The sequence below is a fragment of the Aethina tumida genome, chromosome 3 (assembly GCF_024364675.1).
Source record: "Aethina tumida isolate Nest 87 chromosome 3, icAetTumi1.1, whole genome shotgun sequence".
Taxonomy (NCBI): domain Eukaryota; kingdom Metazoa; phylum Arthropoda; class Insecta; order Coleoptera; family Nitidulidae; genus Aethina; species Aethina tumida.
The window spans coordinates 16,893,457-16,915,743 of NC_065437.1; the positions used below are offsets into that span (position 1 = coordinate 16,893,457).

The following is a 22,287-nucleotide window of genomic DNA, read 5'->3' on the forward strand; positions in this document are numbered from 1 at the left end:
ACATTGTTTTTTGATAGTGCATTTCAATATTATTTGCGTTTAAATTTTTGACACTCGTCAAAAAATAGAATTCTTCTTAAGTTTCCAAGAAATAATTTCAGATTTCGTTAAACATCGAAGGAGATGGATAAAAACAAATATTGATCAGAACACATCAGAATAATAATAGACTTAATCATCTCTAAAATTTAAGAATTAATTAAAACATCAGACAGATGTCGATAAACAATCCGACAAATTCATTAAGGAAAATTAATCAAGAAATATCCCAAAATTTCGTTGCTGATGTTTTTAATCGAACTGTAAGATGTCAAAGTATAGCTGCAAAAAACCTTAGATATCCAAACGATAGCATCAGATGATGGATATTCTCCATGGCCTCCGTAAAATCCGACTTACGTCCAATTGAACATCTAGGCAATATATGGAATTAAAATTCCGAACAAAAAGCACCATCATCAAAAGTCTTGTCAACATGATTAACGGACAATGTCAAGAAGTCATTAAACAATGGACAAGAAATAAACTATTTTCAAATTTATTTCATATTTTAATTGATTTTTTTTTAAATTATAAGGTTCAGTAAGAAAAAAATACAAATAAATCTAATGAAATGAAAATTAAATTCAAATTTATTCTATAATTTTAATCATCAATGTACAGCAAAGAGGAAATTACACTAATAGCGTTAATAACAATAACAAACGTGCCAGGAACAACAAAAAGACAGTGACGGCGACAGTAACAGCAACAAAAACACAATTCTGCAACAACTTACACAGTAATGTTTTCTATTGTATGTCAGAAATCCCACCGAAAACACATTTATCGCCCCAAACTATGCAATTTTAGTCCTTGGAACGCACAACGAATTAACCATATTATTTCAGTTATTAACAGCTTTACACAAGATAAACAACGTCGCATTTGAACTTGGTAATCAACCTAGTTAACGAACGCAACTTAAATCAACTACTGATAATGTCAGAGCTAAAAGCCTAGTAAATTCGGTCGAGTAACAGATTATGTCTTGCTAACTTTCGGGTTTCGACTGATTAATAAATTGCGTTGCAATTACCAACTTTATATTACCAGCAACATACAAATATTTGTGTGTGAGACACAGGGGAATGTTTGTTTTATGTAAATCAGGATCTCGTACACACAATGTACCTTAAAACATAATGTTTTTCCAAGTTATTATCTCCCCAGGTCGATTACTTTTAATACACGTAGAGAAGCCCGTCTTTGATGATTATGCCACGAGAAACCCCGGTAATCGGTTTAATAGACCCCGGCCCGCAGTTTTGTTAAATTTCAAATGTGGGTTATGCGAAATAAATATTTATACGCATATAATTAAACCTTTGGAAAGGTTTTAGATATATTCCGTGCAAGTACTCGGAAACTTCGGACACATTTGTTCCATTAACGTTTTAATACATTGAAAAGTTTCCAGTGAAACAAGAACTTTGAAGTGACGTTACGTTTGATTGTTTGTGACATTTAATTTATTATATTGCCCTTGTTTTGTTTTTTTCTTGGGTTATGGATGAAGCAAAATTCTGTTCTGTTAATTAAATTTCGGTTGTAAACGTTTGCTCTTAAAGTTAATATGTTAAACAAAGTTTTAATTAATAATAAATTATTTAAAGCATCCACCAACTTTTCTTAGGTATATTGTTTCAATCTTTTATTCCCCGTTCGTTAACAGCACTGTTTTGATTCGCAACATCTTTAAAATACGCGATCAATCATGCCCGAATTCAAATTCAAGTATCAGAAATCCCAATTAAGCGAGGATATAAATACCCGACTGCTTTACATAATTAAAAAAAAGGAAAAAAATCTGCAATTAAGGAGTTTTTAATCTGAATCGATCGAATGCAGAGATTGAACAGACGTGGCAGTAATCTTAGATCTTAACTTTTAATGAGAATTTCTGATATTTATTTAGAAGTTGCAACCTCAACAAATTAGAGGGTTCCTTTCAATCTGCCGGTTTGTAAATCTACAATTTCGTTCGTTCCCCCACAATTAATGTGCCTGTCTTTCTCTGCGTTTATGATGTTTCAGTTCTATGCAAAATCTGAATATTTTGGTAAAGGGGAAACAAAATATAATAAATTATCAGTTAATGAAATCGTTTATTATTTTACATTTAGAATTAAGAATATTTATGTAAAAATTAAGGAATGAAAAAAATGTTAAAAATGTATGTATATTGCTCATGGAATTTCTGTTGTCTCGTGATTAAATTTGGAATATTTTCCATGAAGGAGGATACAACAGTTTTATATACTGAAAACACTCAAACATTCTCCTTTTTTCTGTTATTGGTTACTTAAACAAGAACAGTAGTACCCTTCACAACTCCATAGATCGATGAGGCCTGTTCTACTAAGGATTGAAATAATGAGCATTTTTTGCTCCAGAAAACCACCAGGTTGAATATATGAGGCAATTATTAGCAAAATGAGGCAAAAATTAGCCCGGTCGAAATCAAAGAAATCTGCTGTTGAAATTTGAAAAAACTAATTCTTCTGCATGTTTAGTGCATAAAGACATACTGGAGGTGGGTCGTGGAAATGTAAAAAAAAACAAGTTTGGATAGAGGTATTGGAACTCACTTTTAAACATATTTTACAGACATTTTATTTACGAGCAATTAACTTATACTGTATTTTTTTTATAGTTCACAATAGTTACAACTTTTTTTGTCATTTCTGTAGAATTCTTCGAATCCAGTAAAAGTTTCATTTACTTTTACAAAAATAAACCTTGACAACATTCAAATCAACACTCGGTGCCACATTACCGATAATCTTTCGTATTGAACATTTTGTGGCAGTTGCACACTTTTGAGATTTATCATTTTCCGTCACGAATTCATATATCTTGCCATCATCTTGGCAGGGTGCCTGCTTAAAGACTGTTCCGGGTTACATGTCGATCGCGGACAAATCCTTTTTTATCCAAACAACTTTACGATGAATTAAATTCGCCTTTTCCGAAAATCGTTGTTGCCATTATATTCAGCACCTCCCATAATTTCGGTGTGGCGTAATAATACTCTCGTAAAATTACCAAGATTTCCATAGAAGGTTATTATATTCTCATGTACGTGCGTATATAAAGGTCGGTTTAATGATACAATTACTTATTTATTCCTTCCTTTGTAGTCGAACGTGTTATTACCGAAAGGGAGCGGTAAATATCGACCGAACAAGTCACAAGCACAATTTTAGATTACCTCGTAGACAAGTTTTATTGTGGCAAATTCGAAAATTTGTCAACTCGAGTCTCGTAAATTAGCTTATCGGCATTCTTGTCATAATCTGAAACCCGTGATGCAATCTGTCGTAAACCGAACGCAAAAGTTGCCATAAAGTCGAAAAATTCAGATTGAATAAAAGTTAAAAAAAAGAAACTGGAAAACTTTACGTGTGGATGCATGAAATTGAATTGAAATTCTGCCCGGGAAGTTTTAGTGAACAGTTACCGTTGGAATCAACAGATTTTTGAACGGAAAAGTGATTCGATTCTTTTTACTCGATATTATATTTTAAATTAGTTTCGATACTTTTTAACGAAGTGTAATGACATTTTAAAACTTTAATAATTTATAATTCTAAGTGTAGCTAATTATTTCCGCTAATTAATCTTGTTTTATTGGTGCTTACGTTTATCGAAGCAGTGAGTAAAGCGACAATAAATGTAAGAGCTTCAATTATAAATTCAAATCAGACTTTAATAAATAAAAATAATGAATTCAGTGTTTTTTTTTTTCTTTGGCCTGTTTACGTTAAAACAAATTAAACTTTACCCCGAAGGGTAATTCCTTTATTTACCGCAACTGAGCCAGAAACGCGTATAACTAGATTATATTCTAAGAGGATTTAATTTTAGGTCTCGTAAAATTGCCAGAAAAGTTCTATTATTGTCTAGTGACAATAAAGAAAAACAGTTAAAACAGTTCACCAAACTGGCAAGACATATTTAATGCAATACCCGGACTAAATTTATTCTAATGTGCTGCGGTTTTTTTTTTTCAAAACATAACTGGATAGAAAACCACTTTAATTATTCATTAAATGGTTCTAAAAGAATAATGGCGTGACCGGCAAAGGGTATTTATCCTTTTTTATCTCGTAAAAAAGAGGATATCACGTAATGGGTGATGGACCTGGGTTTACGACCATTTGAAATAGTGATTTTATGTGCATTTATTTCCGTCGGAATGTTTAACGTACGTTTAAGGATTGTACCATCAAAAATACCGCACCAATTCTCTATCCTATGATAATATTATGTCAGATAAATCAGGTCGATTCAATAAATCAAACGAAATGATTTACCGGCTGAAATCTAATAAAACTTACAAGTCGCAAAAAATGTGCGAAGCCGAAATAATTATTTATCATCTTTATTTAATGACTACATTGACTGACTGACTGTGTACTACAATCGTAATAATAAAGTTCGTAGCACCCGTTAAATTTCCATCAACACCTCCGGAGTTTATGAAAATTAAACTAATTGATCAGACCTCAAGCACTGTTTAATTTGCTAACCACTTAAATTTAACGCGCTCCAATGAAAATTTATATTAATTACGCAAATTAATTATTTAGACTGAATAAATCCGCAAAGCAAAGTTAGTTGTTTTCCGTTTCGCATCGGGAACATCGTCGATTCGTACGGCACGAACGAAAGCAAATAGACTGAAATTTTGTTTCGATTAATTGAAATAATTTCTAAAATTCACGTATTCGCCGTTGCAAATATGTTATAAACCGTCAATCGAGCATTTCATTCATCAAGTAATTTTTTTAATGTTTTCCTGTGTAACATCTTAAATTTGACGCGGACGCCTTGGCTGAAACTGGAGCGTTTTTCAAGTGTTGAAATTTCCTTTTGCGACCGTTACATGATTAATTACATCACTTAAAATGTAATTACACCGAGAGTTGCGTTTAACATTATTAATTTTATCAACAAGGGTTATTCACGTCAGAAAAGATTAAAGAGATGTTTCGTTACTGGGCTTTAAGTTTAAAAAATGCTTGAAAAACTTCCTTTAATTTCAATTCGATAATAACTCTGATTTTTAGCTCTGAAATTAATTTTATTTAATGTGTAATGTGAAAATAATATTAAATTACTAATGATGTTTTATACAGAATTATAAAACCAATTTTATCCTATTTTGTAAAATGTTACATATATTTTTCTAAATTGAACTGGATATAAATGTAACAACTTTAAATTTCATGATTAAATCTGTGTTATTTAAGGTATCATTAACAAGCTTTTCGAATTCCTGTGATGTGTCCATTTAAATTTATAAAATTTTTATGTCGAAGTTGATTATAAACGTGATCTCCCATGACTGGAGATTGGGACGGGCAAGATAAAATATCGATCCTCGAGTTTTTAACCAAACAATCACAATTTTAGTTGTTGGAAGCATATTGATATTTAATATATTCCTGCTCATAAATCAATCTAAGGAAGCATACGCCAGAAAAAAATATATATATATATTTTATAGGAACTGATTTCTTCATCTAAATTGTAATGTAAACTTTCGAAAGAATAGACAAATTATTAATTCATTTGTAATGAATGTTCATGTTTGAAGAGTTTAATAAAACCAAAATTAACTAAACTAAAATACCGGTTAAGTTGTAAAACACCTGTATATAAGAGGGGATGATATTTCTGTGAAATTTTGATATATTTCCAAGAAATTAAAGCACCGCACCGCAAGATTTGTTGTATCCCATATATAAATTTCTCGTGCGTAATAACGGCACATGGGGTCTGGTGACCCATACCAGGAGACGAGTTCATGGTAGAAATCGTGCTACAACTCCTGCTCAATATCGTTTTTTTAGTCATTTAACTTTGAGACTTTGTTGTTTGTGATTGTAAACAAAAAGTTTAAAGTCTCAGTTAGTAAACGTAGAAGGGGTTCGAATAAATATTGGAACTATTCGACTTTGGGAAAATAATTTGCAACCCGGTCTTCCTGCTCGAGAGAGACGTTTAAGGGACCATCTTAACCGTCCGAAAAACTTGGGGATGTGGGGAGTCTGCTACCCGAAATTTAGGAAAATTGGACGAAATTTGGACCCAAATCATACTAAAGTATGAACAGAAGATGTGTGGCTGTCATTCGTAGTAGAAGTGGAAATACCCCATATTAAGTTCACATTCTGATTTTTTTAAACTTAAAATTTTTTTAATTTTTACTTTTTTTATAAAAATAATATTTTTTTAAATTTTTTATAACAATTATATACATAATATATAATAAAACCTATTTGTAATAAATATACAAAGATATCATCTATGAAACAATTGGAAAATAGTATTTTTCATAGACTATTTTATATTGATAATATTTTTGATAATTAGAAACTGTTTTTAAAATAAATTATCAATTATATATCTTTATGACTCATAATCAATAATATTAACAATCTTGAGATTTGCTGGAAATATAGTGATATCTTAGATATTTATTACATTATTGCTCATCTTATGTCAATATATTAAATATTAAAATGATTTGTTGTGAAGTATCTCTTATTGCTGTAGAAAGAATTTAATGTTTGTCAAAAAAGTTATTACACTTTTTTAGAATTCCAACATGTATTATGAAAGTCAGTGTTTAAGAACCTTAATCAATGAATATCTTTTTGTTTATCTCAATCAAAATCCTTTTATATATATATATATATTGCAACCAGTTTTATTCCACACATTAAATATTTTAAAACAACAGGACAAGGATAATTAGTAAGCTGTACGTTGCGGAACATTGTATACGAACAACATGTTGTCGATACATGCAACCCCCACAAATGAATAGGTAACACCCAGTTGCTCTGTCGTTGATATTCATGATATCTGACTTAACATATCCAATTTATAACGCAAACACAATACGAAACGTCCCACCGCCAAAATCTGATCGAAATTAATTCGTACATTGAAATCCTGTTGGGCATTCGACTGGCCCCCGAAATTGTTGCATTGATTTAAGTTTCGCGGATCACTTGCCTCGGTTTGTGTTAATTTGACGTGGGATTCGCGTACCTACCGAATTCAGTTTACGTCAGCCGGGGTCCCAAATGGTTTATGGAAATTTACGGTTTCTTGAACTAATACGAAACTGTATCAGCCGACGCGTCCGTCATTCTTTTCGCAATCCTCCACAGATAATATTATAGGTACGTTGCGGGCATATGCAAGGAGCTGGAAATGATGATAATTTAAAATGCAATTACAAAACCCACGCATGCGGTACGTTCTAAAGAGCACAATTTCATTTGCATTCTATTCGATCATAAATTAAATCACGGTATACCGACGACCACAAAAGAGGACTTCCCGTTTTAATATAATAATACAAGCTGCGTCCAATAAAAATGGTCGCGCCGCAAAATAAATAAATAACCGACGGGTCACTTTAAACAAAAATTCACGTCCACCCGGTTATTTATCAAACCTAACTGCACCCAAAAGTGCCATTACATAACCGATGCGAAACAATTTTATAAACATTTTCGGTTAATTGTAAATGTAGATGATTTAAAACTGACACTGGCTCGACCCACATTTAAAACGTATTCAACAAGGGGTAATTACTATATATTCGACGACCTAAAGCACACCACTAAAACCAATTTCAAATTTCCCTGCATCGCTGAAACAATATTATCCAATCAATTTTTGATTGAATATAATATCAGTTTTGTCCGTAAAATTCATAGAATACATCCAATTTAAAACAATTTTTTTTTAATTAATGAGCTGTGATGTTTGTGCCTCTAATTATACGTAGCTAACAGATAACAATCCACGTCCTTGAATTTAATAAACGGAAATTGATAATATATTGATTCAGTGGGACTCCCACATTCAATATTCCGCTCACGTAAATATTGGAGCAAATATGAAATAATTAAATTAAATATTATTTATGTGGTTTTGTGATCGTCAAAATAATATTTTAATAATAAAGATAAAGCTTTAAATCTACATTATTAAATATTTTAGATTTTATATTTATTATGTTGTATTTATAATATATTTTAAATATTCATAATATATAAAAATAAATTTTATTATTAAATAATTGTCTTGTTATAATTTGATTTGGTTTATTAATAATTTTCATTTCGTTTTGAGTTTTAAAAAGAATATTATTAAGATCATTATTACATTAGTATGTATATATTTAATTTATTTAAAATATTTAAATAAATTGAATTGAATTTTCTTAAATGTTATCTTTATCATTTATTTCTAAGTTAAATGAAGTATGATAGTATGAATTATTTACAAATAATATTTTATATAGTGACATTTTTTAAAATTAAATTATTGCTATTTAGGAAATAAGCTTAAAATATAAAAATGTAATTGTTGATTCAGTACAATTATTTATATTATATATTAAATACAAACACATTTTACTGTTAGAATTGTAATAAATAAAGTAGTTTCTAAAAACTTTTAAAATAAGTTATTAGTTTTTTGAAGTGATTGATGCTGTTTAGGTTGGGCCTAATATAGCTAATAGCTAATATTTATTAAATATTTAAAAAACATTGAATGCTCAAAAGTAGAGCAACTATAAAATAACATAACAACCTTACGTACATTTAGCTTCCCTTTATTTAGTATCTAAATTTGTCACTCTTTTTGCATGTATTTCCAAATCAATTTCATCTCAAATGTTTTTATTTGGATTGATGCTTTGTTCTGGCCAAGACATTACACGTACTCCTTGAGAAGCGAACTATTCTGTCATCTTCGGTAAACGGAACCATATGATTCTCCAGAATGTGACAATATAGAGGACGATCCATTATCATGTCTATTTTAACCCCCAGAGAACATCGTCAAACCATAATGCCTCCTCCACCATGCTTCTCAGTATACTTGGGATCTTTGAATAATTGGAATCGACTTTCATCGAAAAACTAAATTGTTTCAAAACATGTTCTCTTGTAAAAGAAATGAAGGGCTTCTTTGCCGTTTATCATAGAGACCAGCTTCTTTTAGTCTTGGTTTTATGGTACTTACCGACATACTGATTTCGTTTATTTCTTTATTTATGCGGGATGCGCTGATGAAAGGGTTACGAACGGGTTTATCGTAATTTGTGTGCAATTTTAGAGGCAAGTTTCCCAGAAAAGATTTAATTGATGTGGCGACGCCCTTAATTCGAAATACTATAATGAAATCAGTCGACAACAGACTAACCATTATACCCATTGTGACTAATATTTCGTTTCCCTTAACCTGTAAACGTGAAGTCTGATAAGTTTCGATAAATCAATTAAAATTTCGAACTGTTTCTGTTGGAAATTTAATTATGAATACCGCATAGAGAAAAAACTTATACGGTTAATTATTTCCGGATTAATTTACATAATGCTAAGTCTAAACTGCCAGTTTGTTGAACAAGATTATGTTTCGTTTCAAGTACACAATATTTAATTGGAATCTGTGCAACTGTAATTGGTTATTAATGTATTGATTGTTCGTCAATTAATGTTAAATCGGAAGTAAGCTGATCAATAAGTTTATGTATTTGAAGTATTTATTGGAATTGTAATGTAAAGAGTATTTTATTTTATTGGAATTGTAATGTAAAGCAACGTCAATTTTATTTCATCAATAATATTGATACAAATTCGTGAAGCAAGAAGTAACTTAGTAAGAATTCGTCTTATCAATTTACTTTGTTAATTTAAGCAAATTAAATAATAAAATTTTGGGTGCAAATTTTAAGAATGTACTTTATAAAATTAAAAGGGAATGTTTGGTAAACACTGAAGAATGCGAGGTTGTGCAAAAATTTGTCGACAAAGCGTAGTATAAAGTGCACATCGACTACAACAAAGATAATTCTTATTTATGGGCCCAGTTAGAGTTCTTTGTTGCGACATTTTTAAATAATCCGAGGCGAATAGGCAAAAGAGAAAAAAAACGAACTGCACCAAAGGCCCCATGATAAAAATACAGCTGCGTGATTTCACTCCGGCGTTTACTGTACATAGTCTTATTTCACAAAGAGTATGCCCGTTGTAATCCTCTTTACATTTTATGCTCACGGCTACTTCATACAAAATGAGGCGGATTACACCCCGCCAAGTGAAACGTTAACTTCGAATTTTACGTACACGTATCATCTATACACATTTAAATTGGTAATAAAAGTCGCTCCGTCAAAAATGCATTCCTTTTTCTTATTTTTCCCGTGCGTGAAGATTTGTGAATTAGTGAAAAGCATGCACGGTTCTTTTCCCCATCCACACACCTGCAACTTAATTAAAGTTTCTCGCTGCAGTCATACAATATGGCTCGAGAGCGTCCCGCGTATTTGCAACTTTGAGACGCCGGTGCAGCCTCGGAATCTTTCGCCCAATTTACATTTAGCACAAAAGAATATTGCTGAATAACTTATTTCGGATTTTCGTGAGATATTTACAAATTCTGGCCGTACGTTTCCTGCATATTGCCCCTTAAATGGTTTTTTGTGCACGCGCGAAATTAAAATTATGTCACGGCCGTATTTCACACAGATAACCGTGAAGGACTGTTTCAATTTGTATTCATTAGGTTTTTTAAAGTTCATAATATTATGTTCTACATAAAATATATTGGAGTTGATATCTTACAATTCATTCACCTGCTGTTAAAACTTAAAGACGTTAATTAGTTTTAAATAATTCTTTTCCAAACAAATTGGTTTGTATATTTGAATTAAAAAATTAATACTTTCAAAATGATTACATTTAATTATAGAAGTTTTAAATGTTAATTATTAATGAATGTTTTTAAATTTATTTTGATTTATTTGTGTTGTCACGGCGAAAACCGGCCGATAAATAAACATCAATGGCGTTATTAATAACATGTTATCCGCGACATTTGATTAATATGCGTGTCCATTAGTGAATCGCTTCGAACATTTCAATTTCGTTTCTCGTCCGGGCCTCCGACATTAAGTTAATTACATAATCTAAAATATATGTTGTATTAAAGCTAGGATAATACGATGGCGGGTCCGCAAAGGCCCGCTAAAAACACGGCACAGATGATTAATTGAATCGTTTATTACAAAGTCATTTCGGTGGCAACAGAAAATTTTGTGTGCTACGGACGATTTCGGCCTGCGAGCGAAATGTTTTAATTTTATTGACATATCGCCCCGACCGTTTTAATTTTCTACATGTATTTTATTAAACAATTCAATAAAGAAGAAATTTATTGAGGTATTGTGTAATTAAGAAGTAAAGAAAAGATTAAAAAAAATAAGTAAGTGTTAGATTTTTAAAAAATATTATATTTAAAGATATTAATAAGTTCAAATTAATGTTTTTAACGTTTATTAGTTTATTATTAAATAACATATTGCTTCTTACTTTTTAGGTTTTTGTTTTTTTTAATGGATATACAATACATAGTAATCATTATTATACCAACTTTTGGAAATGTTAAATATTTTAGCCATAACTTTTTTATTTAATGTGAATTGTTAAAATAATTTCATAGTTTTTGTTTACTATAAAAACTACTTTATTCTTACCCTATAAAATGTTACATATATTTTTCTAAACTGAGCTATTTTATGGTTATATCTGTATTATTTAATATTAACACATTATATAATATTCTTTTTGTTTTATAATTTTATCCCATCTTCGTGGCATAAACTCGACCTATTTCCGACTATACAACAAATCCATATTTCTTCAAGCTTCTTGAATTATAAAAAAGTAAATTGTTGTTTAATATTTCCCTTACATAAATCAGTTTAAGGAGCCTACGCCTAAATTGGAGCATTCCCATGGCATAATTGAAGTGCCACCACGTTTCATTGTGGATATAACAAACCTTTTGTTATAAGACGTAGGACGTTTAATATAAGCAGAACCAATATTTTTTTATAAATTAAATTTAGATTTGTCACTAAAAACGAGTTGCATAACAGTTCTATTGTCCAGTGACTATGATGAATAAAAACTAGACTTTTAACATTTTCAGTAGAAACCTCTTCGCAGTCTTTAAACTAAGTTTAACAAGTATCATTTCCTCCGGGGCGACAAATGATAAATAATTATAATAAACAAAAGACCGCTAGTAAATAAGAGATTTAAATTCACAGAAAGCAATGAAGTAAAGACCTGTAACTCTGTCCATTGAAGAATAAAAAAGTACGCAATATTTTAAAGAATAAAATTGATCAGTTGCACAATAGACACAACAATGAACACTATATACTGTTGTCCAATTCAACACTTTTAATATATTTTAATAGATTGTTATAATTATGACCACTCTTTTTAGAATGAATTATTTATTTTAAACAATGATTTTTTTGCTATTTATTTAGAAATTTATATTATATTAGAAGCATTTTAAAATAGTTACACTATAATATTTATAATATATTGATTAATTCAATTTAAAGCTTCTATTTATTATTTAAATTATTATTAAATTAAATATAAATTTTGATTTTTATTCGTCATTATTAATTACCAATTGTAAAGATATTACCATTTCTAAAGACTCATTTTTTATTTTATGTACAAGGTGTTTCAATTTGGTTACCAGTAATTCCAAACCAGAAGGAGAAAAGTTAATTCGAATATCCAATAAAGCGTTGAGTGTACTTTTTCTAAAATTAATATGATGACTGACACTTGTTAGATTTCATTTATTGTTTGACATTATAGTAAAAAATTAAAGCTAATTAACAAAATCAACAATTTAAATTTTTAATTTTGGCTTCATTTCCTGCAGAATTTATATATTCTTTACTTTTCCATGGGAAACATTACAAAAGTAGCCATTCAAAATACACAAAAAACTAGCTTATACAATTTCGTAGGCCTTGATCTTGTGTTGAAGCACACCACAAAAGAGTCATCAATAAACAGCAAAACGCTCAACTCAAGTAAATATTTGCGTTAAGCCGAATCTGACAAGTGTAGAGCTGGAATAGTGATACACGTACATTCATTCTCGTGTATCTCCCTTCTGAAGCGGCGTTCCAGCGATTTATTAAATTTGCCAAACTTGAAAATAGTCAGTCCGGATAGCGCCACAAAACCTTGGTTCATTCTCTCGAAACCGCTTGACGGAAATTGTTCAAGGTGCACAGATATCTCGTTTCTCTCTGCCAGATCGTCGGATATGGCATCATATTCACGACCGACTTCATTCTCGTTTTGCCGTTGTTTTTTTTCGTCAAGTGCGCACAACTTTACCATTCAGTGTGTTACAGAAAAATAGTTTAACGTTTCCCAAATCATACAAGTTTATATGATAGTAAAACAACAATAATTCACAGAAAAAACAAAACTGCTAGTAAAACTTCTGCACATGGTTGCAAAATAAAATTTCTGTATCTTGGGGTGAACTACCATTACCTGCAGATCATGAACGGAGCAGCGCAAGGAGGGGAGGGGCATTAACATATTGCGCGGGGATCTTTCGTGTCGTCTGACAAATCTTTTCTGGTTAAGTTCGTCGGCTTGATCCACTAACCCCGTTCTACGTCGACTTTTGACTTGCAAATCGTCGCCAGCATCCGCTGCGACGCGACGGATAATTTCCCCCGAATTAGATGAGGAAAATTCAATTTTTATTTCGGGACGGGGAAAAAAACGCCGCGCCCAAACTAATTTCGTGTCTGTGCGGATTGTCGCTTTAATTTGACGGCTGCGGTTTTTTTACTCTATGTCGTGTACAAGATTTTAGACTTACAGGTTTAAATGAATCAAGTTTAAAATGAAGTGGAAAGATAAATGTTTCTTAAATGGGCACGGAAATGAGGGAATTAATTAGAATTTTAAGTAATTAGCGGAAGATGGTCAAATTTCTCGGGGTTGTTCGTCCAGCAATTTGTTAATCAATTAATTAAAACTAATGACGTTATATGGCTTACAAAGCGCTTCTCACCGACGTAGCACAATAACCAAATATACCCAATTTGTCATTCTGTTTTATTGTTTCTGCTACAAAGCCGTCGCCATGGTAAAATATCGAATTTAATTCTGAATATAGCGTGCCCTCATAACGGATTATCACAACGTAATCATTATATCAGGCAGAGTAAAACTGATAAATTTGTTTCAAATGTGGTAAAAAAACAGATTAATAATTAACCCTCAAATTGGTAGATTTTGGCTGTTACAAGTATTTATTTAGGTAAAGTGTCCAAAGTTCATTTTCTTATTACAACAACTAACATTTGGCACATTCGAAAAATTGTAATTATGTTTTCTGGTGGTTACTTTTTTTGGTAATTTAAGATATAAATTTTACTTCTTAAAATTCTAAGATAATCCAATACACCATCTCTCAATGTAGAACAACAAATTAACAAACATAATCATGCTATTAAAAAGACGATTCCTTTCAATTTAAAATAATTTTATAATTATTAAATGTTTACATTGTTTTTATATCGCACGGGGTTGATAAGTAAAACAATCAAACTGTATATTATATATATACTGTTGATTTTATAATTTATTTCTGTGTTCGATATCGTTCCTTAAAGCAAAAAATGTCTAGAGGTGTCCATTTATCGATAAAATATAAAAACAACAAATTGTAGAAAACTTTCAGGAATGGTGAAAAGCATAGTAAAATGGGAGTCGATTTAAATTTAAGCAAATTGATCATGATGAGGACAATTTTTGATTTTAACAGGAGGAATAAACTGGAAGGAGTTCCCAAAAGTAGTAGAAAACGCAAGACTTACAGAGTCATGGACAGGAAAATAAAAATTCTTGCATAAATCAAGAAATAGACGCGTTAGTGTGTGAATACCATAAAACGAAGACTAAAAGAAACTAGTCTCTATGGTAGAAAATCAGCCGCCCTTAATTACTCCAAAAAATATAGTAGAGGAGCGAGACCATGTGAACTGGTCAGTGAGCAATGAAAAACAATTTTGTACGTGTCTTGGTCAGCACTAAACCCAGACCCTAATCCACAGACTGTGAAATTTGAATGAACTCCACGAGGAGTTCAAATTCAGTGGAAAGGAATATTGAACGATTGTATTGAAAAGCTATTGAAATCAATGAAAAAAAGGCGTTTAGAAGTTATTAAAAATAATGAATATGCTACTAGATGCTAAATAAACTTTTGTTATTTTATTTTATAGTTGCTTTTCCTTTAACCCTTACTTTTTTTTTTAATGTTAATAACACCTAAGTAAACTCATTAATAAACAATTATATTGCTGTTATTGCCGTATTGTTATGAAACATACTGCATAACTGACATTAATATGGATATTTAAAATAATAATAAAAATATAACAAACATAATTTTTAATTATCTATACATATAAATAAAATTGGAGTGTCTGTTTGTAATATTGAAATAACCGTTTTTTACTACATGAATATAAATACGCTACATACACCAAAATAACATTTTTTACAATTTTTGTCTCTCTCTCTGTCTGTCTGTTTATTCCGGCTAATCTCTGAAAAGGCTGGATCGATTTTGACTGGACTTTTATTGGCAGGTAGCTAATGTAGTAAGGAGTATCTTAAGGTACTTTTATTTTAGAAAAATTCTTTTATTTTAGAAAAATAATGTTGCAATGTCCAAGTACTGTCCAGTACCACGAGCCGCTCACGCGCATGCCACCACTGGACCGTCACGTCAGACGCCTCCCGGACGAAGTGCAGCTGGTTAATCATAAAAGTAATTTAAATTAAAAAGAATTGTTTTTTATTAAAATGATGTCATTTAGTTATTTCTTAAGTTTCTTGTAATTTTTTGTGAATCCAGAAAGAATTAGAATTATTTATTTTTACTTTTTTAATGATTTTTCAGGAAATTAGTATTAGTAAAAAAATAAAAATCCATAAAGTTATTAAATTGAAACTATGTAATTTAATCAGTATGAATTTAACCGTATGGATTTTATATAGATTTTAATTGTATCGAAATTAGTCTTATAGATTTTGATCGTATGGAATTTGATCGCATGGAAAATGATCATACGGATTTTGATCGTATGGAAAATGATCGTATGGATTTTGATCATATGGAAAATGATCGTATGGATTTTGATCGCATGGAAAATGATCGTATGGATTTTGATCGTATGGAAAATGATCGTATGGAATTTTTACGTTTTTAGTAATTTCTCACGCTTTTAATGAATTTTTGAGATTTTAGTAATTTTTTACGTTTTTAGTAAATTTTTACGTTTTTCGTAACATCGTCATATTTATGTATATACTGTATGTATATTTCTAGCTATCACTCGTAATTGTAGCAATTAATGCATCCAAGAAATTTCGAAAGTATGGCTCATTAGTATTTACTACTCATACGGGAAATTTGCTTCGAAACTAAATTGTTCGAGAGGACCGAAATTTATTCCAATTTTGCTTTCATAAGAAATTTATTTCACAATAATTTTCACATGAAATTTTTATAATTAAAAATTTTTTGGTTATAGAAGTGTAATAAACAGCTTGTTTTTAATAAAATTTCTGATGAATTTCGAAACATTTAACATATACAAAATTCTTTTTCGTAGTTGAAAATATAATAGCTGTCAACTATGATATTCAAAAAACATTTCTCAACAACTCTATTCTATTAATAATATGTTAATTAGTTAAATATATCACAATTTTAACAAGATGTGTCAGTACAAAAAGGTTTTTAAAAACATAAATTAAATTATTAGTTACGTTCCCTTTTTTCATTCATTATTCTTATGTGAAGATAATTAATTATATCACAAGTTATATATTTTTAGAAAATCTAATTTTTTCAGCCATTTCATGGGCAAACTCCAAAAATGGTTTCCATTTGAAACAACCAGTATTAATTTGATACATTCATGTAAAAAAACAGGGAGTCGGAGATCTTCGTAATAACGCCATTTGTAAGTAATCTACCACACAGCATCATATCAATTACAATAACCCTCGATCTCATATTCCCAATTGTTCGCACACAGTTTTTTTACGTGATATAATAAAAGCTTCCTAATGTCAGAACATCTGCGATGACATGAGAAACATTTACGTTCACGATTCCGGATATAAAAATAAAAAATATTGTGTTTTTCGTCGGTTTTAGTATGCCTGCATTCGTGAAGAAACGGCCAGTGCGACAATTTCTATCGGCGGGGTTTCATAAAATTTTGTATTCATCGTGAGGCTGCTTTCAATTATGAATCGCAATAGGTATACGCGTGTTTATTTGTCGTGTTTTTCAACCAATTTTGCTTACAAAGAACGTGCGGAGCAACGGACAATGACACATCTTCCCCTTCATGCCGGATTAAACTGTTGACACTACGTGAAAAATTTTATTAAAACTGAACATCACTAAAAAGAACAAGTGCTACAATTATATGTGGCATTTTCAGTGGACGTCTAATGCTAAATGAAATGTTTGTAATACGACACGAACTACTGCGGGCGCATTTTAATTAGAGATGCTTAGTGGCAAAGCCATTTTTTGATTTAAACATAAATTGTATTTGTCCCGGGTTGGAGCGTGATTAAAATGAAAAACCCCCCTGAAAATCTCATATTACTGAATTAATTTAATACGGACAAGTCTCGCGGAGCATATCTGTTACGCGGGCTTTGGTTATGGAAGTAATTTGCGTTTGAAATTAAAATATAACTGAAGTTTCGCCGTAATTTCCCGCGCTTCCGGAACTATATTTATGCATTATTCAGATAATACCCCAAGAAAATATTTCGACAAGTGAATTCACATAAAATTTGTAATTAAAGGGGGGCTGGTGATAAGTACTCGAAACATTCTGTCAGAGCACTAATCCACTCCTGCATTTTAATCTGCGTCGAGTCTTGTAATTATGTTAATCAACTTTACAAAGTGCACTATTGCAAGTCCAATTATTTTAGGAAACTTTCAATAAAATAGTTTGACATACTTGATATTATTAATCGAAGCAAATTACGTGCGTTTCAAATTTTTTACAATGATTTGTCTTGAAAGGTTGGTTGTCTTTTACAGCCATAAGGACTTTTTTTTCACAACAAATGCACTCCTTGCATAACTATTTTCCAAGCCGTAGTATTTTATTCGAATTGACGGCTTAAAGCTTTATATATTGTTCTCGAGTCAAATGTTTTATTAATAAAGTAGAAGGGCATCGCAAAAATAATTATATCAAGGCGGACTGCGACTAAACAAGTGGAGGGCAGAAAAATGAATGAATTTTTCAGAAGAAATGTAACTGGAAGACAATAAATTTCCGGTACTGTTTCATTTATGATGTCATAAAGTGCAATAAAATAAATAGTACGGCAGTAGGTTCCCAGTCATGATTTGTCTCCGCTGCACGAGCACCACGCTAACATTTTCAACGGTTATTAAATGTATTATCTTTACGGCTCTGCTCTTTTTCCATATTCCCGGGCAGATTCTCATTATAAATAACTCAGCGAAGCACAAATGGAATAATAGGGAAAAGGTACATTGTCACATGTTTCATCTGGTCTGTTTTAATTTTTTATACTGCCTTTGTTTCAGATCACTTAAATATCTGTATAACAATACTTTCTTATATATATATATATATATATATATATATATATATATATATATATATATATATATATATATATATATATAAAAATACGCGCTAGGACTTATTTTCGGTGGAGGGCAAAAATAAAAGTATATTTATATATTTTTATTTATTTTACACAGATTTACAGAAATTTAAATTTATTCAATTACAGTCATGTCATCTTCTCATGGAACATCGTCATAAATAAAATTCTGAATTATATTCTGATTTTCTTCCAAATCCATTTCCCGTTGAATCATTGGCCCGAATCTCTCATATCTTGCGATATAGCTATCCTTCTTGTCTAAGTAGCCTGTTCGTAGTGCATTGAAACATCATCATTTTCGGGGGTCTTATTTATTTTACAAACAGTTCCGAAAATTACGATAGGGCTTATTTTCGGAGGATGTCTCTATATATATTCTTCCCTAGTAAAGCAGAGTAAATTCTTCATCTTAAATTAATTGTTCAAACAATGTTTTTACTAATAAACTTCTTAAGGAGTTTCGTATTTGTTTTTTAATGAAGAGGAAACATAAATTTGATTCTTTTACGTCTCACCTTACAAGTCCATTTAAGTGTTTCCTAACTGGGTTAAAGTGAATACAAACGAGAAAATTTAGAACTATTTTAAGGAAAATTGAATACTTAAAAAGCAAAGTTCATAAGAGAGTTGTGCAAACTGCAAAACTTTTCCATTAATTAAGTTTTCCTACAAATTATAAGTGTTTACTTAAAAGTTGAAAATATGAGTTTGCCAATATTACAAAGTTTTTAAAGAATTTATCATACTGTCTTGCTACACAGATTTGTTTCGTGTAATTGGATGAAGTCTGTTAATGTACAAAGTGTGTTTATTTATTTAAAATAAACATTAAACATTATTTGAAGCCGGAATTAATTTTATAATTGTTTTTGTCAAACGCCATTTTAATTGCTTCGCTGCTAACAATAACATTTGTATATAAAAATTAATTAACAGCCTTTTGTTAAATTTTTGCTAATTTATCAACATTTCATTGTTTTATTCTCATATTATATAATTACTATTATTTAGTTTTAAACTTGTAATAATGTTTTTTAAAATCCATGTAAATATAAATTTTATGTTTTTAAAATCGTTTTTTCGATCAAATCAGTTTAAATAAACAATCACGAGTTTTAGAACCTGCCTTAAAGCTACTTACATTTTTTGTTCGCCCAACAAACATTAAACATTCCGCACTTGTCCAAGCGGCAGAAAGGCCCCGTGCGCCGCCCCCAATCATCGCATTCATAATAGACCGGCGAAATTTAATTTCTCCATTCATAACTGCAGCCGTAAGTTGGACGGAGAAGGCACGGAAAAAATGTAATCACCATTATCATATCCCGCCTTCATCACTCTTTTGTTATTCTCCCCCAGGCACCACTCACGTACACACACATCCCCTAAATCCCGACCGGGACTCTTCCTGTCTCGCTCTTTATCCCGTTCGCGGGATTATCTCGCGTCATTCCTTATTCATCAACCGAATTACGCTAAACAAGTGCAAATTGAACTATTCCATTTTTCCGGTAGCGCTCTCCGGAATCGCGATCGCGCTGGAATTTTCTAGGATGTGCAACCGTTAAGGGATAGTGATCACGACGACAAATCGCCTCTTTTAACATGCAAATGTTTTGATTTACAACGGCAAATTGTTAATTGAATCCTTGGTGGAGGGGAACGTTCTATTTGTAGCAGCCAGGACTACAGGTGGTACGAGGAGCATTCCACTAGAACTCGCCTAAAAAATAATTATGAGGATGTAATTATGTAGTCCCGCGTTCCTATTTATTCGCAAAGACTGGCATTTAATAATAACAATCGGTCTTGTTTGTAGAAATTATGCTGGGAAAACATAACAAACCACGGAAATGAACTAACTGAATAGAAAACATATTTTCCTGTTACTTCATTTTAAATTGTTTCCTTGATTTTTTAACTGGTGTTTAGATTTTTTGCCAGAAACAATACGGACTGGTGTATTTTGGACCGGACGAGCGAAAATGCACGCTACAATAAAATGTAATTTATTTAGCATGTTCTGGTTTTTTTATGTCAGTTTACCTTCAGGACCGGACATCGGCTAAATAAATCTAGCGGCGGTGGATTTCGGTTCTTTTTTACTTTTATTTATTCGATGCTGAAATATTGCCGTTGTTACACGACGATACTTTCCATTATTGTAAAAATATATCACATCTGATTAATAACAAGTTTGTTAAACGAACAGGAAGTATTAAAATTAATGAACGTCCTCCACATCTTGTTTATCTGAACGTTCTAAGGACAATCGCCGCTGAAAAAGGCGAAAAGGGTGCATTTATTCGGGTCTGATTTATAGCGAGGGTCGTCAAAGCATTTAATATCCATTATGGCCCGTTCTAGATCAAGGCAATAAATCGGGATTAAAACTTAAATTAGGAAACTTTTACTACAAGCTTTGTTACATGTGTTTTGTATCTCGAATTGCCGGATTTACGGTTATGTTTGTTAAGTAAATTATATCTATTGCGTTTGCGTTAAAGATTAATTTCGAACTGTATTGACGTTGCTACAATGGCTGTTTATTTAGGGGTAATATATTATATATACACACAGAAAAATTAATTAGTTTTTTTATTAGATCATATTTTAAAAGTAAAAGGTTATTTCTTTGCTAGAGGTCTCGATATAGGTTATTTTATTGTTTTTAAAGTCACATATCCACTTTATTTTTATATTAAACTAAACTGTCATAAAAATGGAAATTTTATACCCCGGAGCCTTATATTACTATTATACCTCTCTCGAATGAAATGAGAAAGTGTAAAAATAACAATCCCCCCGAAATTTCTCATTTTTATATATTTTTTGGCCTGTTGAAATACGTCACTGGTTTTATGACATTGTTTATTTATTTTACGTTCTTATGTAAAATAGAATTTTTCCATTCATAATTACTTCAATTGATGCAATTATCTTTAAAAGATTTAGTAGAAAATGTAGATCGATGGAGTTTACCATTAACCAGTAATTTATTTTCAGGAACGCTTATCTGGCGAAAGAAAAAGAGATTATCTTCATAATAAATTGTGTGAAATAAAATATGACATGACCTTAAAATAAATTAGGAACGTTTAAGAAGCAATTTCCGTTTATAGGAGGACAATTTGTTGAATGTGTAGTCCAATAATGAAGTTACCCAAGTTGATATAAGAAGCTTTACTTCCCTGTACACTAACCGTACATTATGTCTCGACATAAATAATTTCCAAGTTTTCAATTTTCCATAAAACACGCGAAATTTTGTTGCCCGGCAAACTTCTGGCGAATAAGATAGTGCGAGAGGCGGGGAATTTAAGTGTTACTGCAGCGTGATATTTACCTTGTAATTTGTAAGGAATGAAGCGGGCGAACTTCCCGGCGTGAAAATATCGGAATATTAGTTTAAGGAAGACAACAACAAAATGACGCACGGAACTAACTACAGCTCCTGCTTGTCACCGACTTAACTGCAAAGAAGATTAATAGCTGGCCATCAACGTGAAGTTATTATTAAATTATGGCAATATTTAAATACTTTGTCAGGTGTGTGTCAAGTGAAAATAAATTATTATTTCGTTACAAATTTATGTTATAAATATTCGCA

General features: G+C 31.0%; 2 protein-coding genes across 3 annotated transcripts in view; both read left to right on the plus strand.

The window, feature by feature from the left end:
* The window catches only part of LOC109596328 (cadherin-99C), a 380,168-nt gene that overhangs the window by 252,158 nt on the left and 105,723 nt on the right, over nucleotides 1-22,287 (plus strand). Inside the window, exon 23 of one of the 2 annotated variants that reach the window (XR_007547599.1) lies at nucleotides 11,307-11,316. The exons of the other annotated variant lie outside the window; for it this stretch is intronic. The gene's annotated coding sequence lies outside the window, so the exon portion shown is untranslated. Of the gene's footprint in view, nucleotides 1-11,306; nucleotides 11,317-22,287 lie in introns of those variants that run through there. 2 annotated transcript variants of the gene reach the window in all.
* Nucleotides 1-22,287, plus strand: part of LOC109596325 (Krueppel-like factor 9) — a 150,983-nt gene that overhangs the window by 112,398 nt on the left and 16,298 nt on the right. The gene's annotated exons all lie outside the window — the stretch shown is intronic.